Genomic DNA, 4,114 nt, shown 5'->3' on the forward strand with positions numbered 1-4,114 from the left:
CTGCTGAGCTGAAATTGTCACTTGTACAGCCAAGGAGCTGGTGTGTCTGACCAGCTAACCCAGCTAAGGCTCACAACAGGCACCTCAGGAACTTCGGATGCTCAGTAAATAACTGTGGTTCTTATATTCACAGGCAGAATTTAATGTTTTTCTGTCCCTTATCATCCAAAAATTCAGTATTTTTACTACACACCCATATTATCTGACAAGTCTGTTGCAAATGAAGCACTTTTTTAAAACTAAAAATCCAGATTTGAGAGTCACAAGAGTGGAAATGTGAGGAATAACAGATCCATTTTTATCCAGGAGCTCTGCTTGCTCTCCCACTCACTCAGCAAGCAGCGTGCCCTTGCCTCTTCCAGTCAGCTCTTGGTGTTGTGTTGAGGTGACCATGGGGAGCTGGGCTTGCTTTAAGTGCTTCAGAAAGGAAGCCCAGGAAGGGACTTTTGTACTTCCTAGAGTACTTATACATCTATTTGAACTCTACATTGTAGGGGGATAGAATATAAGTAAATAAAGGTAGTATAGAAAGTAATCTTACCCCCTAAGGAGGTGCAGCTGAGCCAATTAATAAAGATTAGGAGCAGGCCTGATGTTAACAGGCCACAGCTGCAGCCAATAAGAAGAGTGTTATAAAAGAGTGGATTGGCTGATTGAGGGAACTGGAGTCAGGTGGCTGCTGTGAGGACAAGGAGGAGGCAATGCCTGGAGGAGCTGCCTACAAGAAACATCAAGGAGGTACAAAACTCTGGCAATATGGAACCCTTGCAATGTAATGACAGTTGAACTCTTGTACTGTAATGGCAACACTACATCATAACAACTTTTATATTTTTCATGTTCCACAAATGTGCTGATTGCATCTTCAGGTAGTGAAAAGCATCTTTGTGTGAAATGATAAATTGATACATTGATTTGTACCATGTTTGCCCTCCTGTAAATGTCTATGCAAAGTTGCAGGAAAAGAGAGAATCAGAGAGATTATTTGGGGGTTCAGTTTATCACACATCAGAATATGTGCTTGTATGTATACTTGGAATGAATCAGTGCACATGTATCCTTAAGCCTTATATAAGTATACAGATGCATGTGTACACACACTCACCTGAACCAGTAATAATTAATCAGATTGTCAAATAAACAGAAGGGAGGAGCAAAGTTCACAATATCTGTACTTGAGAGGCTTGAGATTTTCAGCAGTGCCTCTGAAGAGATGGGATTTAAGCCTGCTATGGGTCCTACAAAAGAGCATAAAGGGGGGAAAAATGAAGTCTTGTTCTGTCCTATGTGGGCAACAGAGCCCTTTGTGAAGCGTATGTGTGTTTTTGCAGTCCTGGTCTGGGCCAGATGTGAGAAATGTGAGTGTACTTGCCTGCAGCCAGGGTGTAGCAGGGGTCCCTGGAGAACATTGCATTGTGCATGGCACGTACTCTCCATGGCAGATTGTCATGCAAGTAAATGCTGACAGATTCACTTTGCACACCCACCCAGTTTCTTCATTCCCCTCCTGAGTCTGAGCCAGATGTGCTGGCTGTGCTTGTGGCAGAGAGGAGGCTGAGATACTTCATGCTGATGCTGTCTTTGGGTTTGGGGCCTGCTTTTCCTATGAATCTTAATAAAGGCTCAAGAAAGCTTCATTTCCAGGCATTTGACAGGCTACTGCCAGTCCAGAAGCAACAGGGGAGCATGCTGTGCATACTTGCTCGCAGCTGCCCTGCTGGGTTTTTGCTATTAATTGTTCTCTCATGTGCTTTCATGTTCTGCAGGGGGAAAACAAATAGTATCTCCGTGCTGAAAAGAGATGCTTTGGACAAAATGGAGTCAGTACTGTTCTCCTTTGCAAAGCCTTGCTCCTTCAGGACCTATGCTTTCAGAAAAGAGACAGACTAGAGATAATTCAGTGGAATTTGTTGTGTTTAAATTACCTGACAACCACCATGAGTTTCTGCTTTTTCCTGGTTACTGATCTGCCATCATCATCTGTTTCTCATTTAACTGATGGTGGTGTGAGCATGGTTTATGCTGCAGAGGGAATGCCACTTCCTTCTCTCCCCCATGCAGGTCACTTGGAGGATCATTGTCCCCTCCCACTTCAGGGAGTCAGTGGCACTGCACTGGTGTTGAGCAAACGGGAGTGAAAGAATCTTCTTGCCTGCTCCTCTCCCACACTCTTCAGTGACCCATCAGCTCTGGCTGCAGGTGCAGAATAATTTGCAGGAGATATTGCTTCTGAAACTGCTGGCTTAGCAAGCCTTGAAAAGAAAGCCAGAAAAGAGGGCATGGTGGATGGTTATAGAGATATATACTTTTAGAAAAAAAAAAAAGGTTGAGAACTGACACATTGGAACATGGTTCTGCCCATTCCCCGTGACTGGTTCAGCTTTCCTGGCCAGCAAACTGAATCACTATCCAGAGCCTTTAAAAAACCAGTCATCATCTATTTGCTTCTCCTGGCTTGCATGACTTTGCTCCTTTTCTGGAAAAAAATATGTATACAAAACCATCACACTTCCAAAAGCATACAAGATGTTAACTATGTGAATTCTCTTGTAGCAGCACAACATTTGGAAAAATGTCTTATTTCAAAAACATTGTTTCTTTAACTCACCTGTAATGAAAATAGAAGCAACCAAGGTATGTATTGACCTCAGCATTGGAAATCTGGGATTTTTAATATTTTTTTCAATAAGTACAAGAATCTGGCCTTGACATTCAAACTGTGTAAAATTCTTTACAGTTTCAAGTTGCAGGCTGATTTTTTTCCTTCTGTTATGTTCTTTAGGAACAGGGATAATCCTGGAGCATTTACTGTAAGGAGAGCTGTCATTCCAAAGAAGTCTTCCCTTTTACTACTCTCATTAGAGTAACATTATTTGAGTTCATAAAAACTGCAAAAAGAAATTATTTCCATGGCCAAATTCTTCCTTCTCAAGTAAGATGTGGATCATAAAAGCAGAAAAAAAAACCTGTCTTATTTTCCAGTAAAACTCTTTAGGAGTCGTTTAGGCATCTGCTCCATGTCCATCACAGTGTAGTACCAAATTAGCTCTAAATGGACAAGACTGACACAGGAAACCAGGTGCTTAGTTTGCAAACCAACTCCTCTAAAAAACATGTCATTGGAGATAATTTAAGGATATATTGAAAATGCAGTACAATACAAATGCTTGAAAAGAGTGGTTTAGATTTCATCATGTGAGCTTGACACTCAAAAGTAAAGTGTATTTTTGTCAGATGATCCTCTGTGATAATGATGCCTGGAGATGAAAAATTGAGGCTAGTGGTATTAAAGAGTTTATTATTCAGCTTGCCGGATATTTTGGACAACCTTAAGTGTCCTCATTGGCTTTAGCAGTGAGTTACACAGAATAGAGCATGCATTATTGAGCTTTACAGTCACTAAATAGTGCAGAGTTTCCTGGTGGTTCCCTCCTGCCACATTTGGCATGTCCAGGGTAGCAGTCACCGGAGGAGGATTGTGTGTGTTGAACATGCAGGAGGACTGGGGAGCAGCAACATATGAATTACCATCCTGAATAAAACTCTGTGCCATCAATTCCAGGTTACCACTGCCACACATCTCATAGGATGGGAAAGTAATGTGTCACTGGGCAGCTGTAACAGAACCTGCACACAGACCTTCATTCCAGCTCCTTGATGCATATCCAAGAGTATTTTGGGTTCCTGTGGTGAACTAAAGAAAGATTTCTAGATCCCTCTAGATATGCACAAGTTTATTAATCCTGGCTGTCTTTGTCTTTTTGTGTATTTTAACAAGTACCTGGTTTAATTCATGTGTTTGCGGGCTGGAATTGTCTCAGGCCAATGTGTGAACAACACCTGAGCTGGCTTTGGTCTCCTGGTCTTAAAGGTGAGCACTCCAAAACTTTTATTGATGCAACTGTAACAATTAAGGAACAGGTAAAAAATTTAAATTTGTACTTGAATAATTAAAGAATGGTTTGTAAATAAACTTGCTCTCTGGACCCTGTGTAATAGCTCCTTCTATCACAGTTTCCTTGATTAAGCAGCTCTCAAGGACTTTGTAGGTTGAAACCATTTCCACAGAGCCTTCTCTGCATCCCTAGCAGAGTCTTTCTGTCCATTGCTGCTG

General features: G+C 41.6%; 1 long non-coding RNA gene across 1 annotated transcript; it reads left to right on the forward strand.

Moving 5' to 3' along the window:
- The first annotated feature begins 672 nt into the window (after nt 1-672).
- Nucleotides 673-3,766, forward strand: LOC132071631 (uncharacterized). The gene is made up of 3 exons (XR_009418156.1): nt 673-738; nt 2,062-2,634; nt 3,563-3,766. It is a non-coding gene; the product is annotated as an uncharacterized LOC132071631 (long non-coding RNA).
- Nucleotides 3,767-4,114: the final 348 nt, after the last annotated feature.

The sequence above is a fragment of the Ammospiza nelsoni genome, chromosome 3, assembly GCF_027579445.1.
Source record: "Ammospiza nelsoni isolate bAmmNel1 chromosome 3, bAmmNel1.pri, whole genome shotgun sequence".
In the NCBI taxonomy this organism is placed as follows: domain Eukaryota; kingdom Metazoa; phylum Chordata; class Aves; order Passeriformes; family Passerellidae; genus Ammospiza; species Ammospiza nelsoni.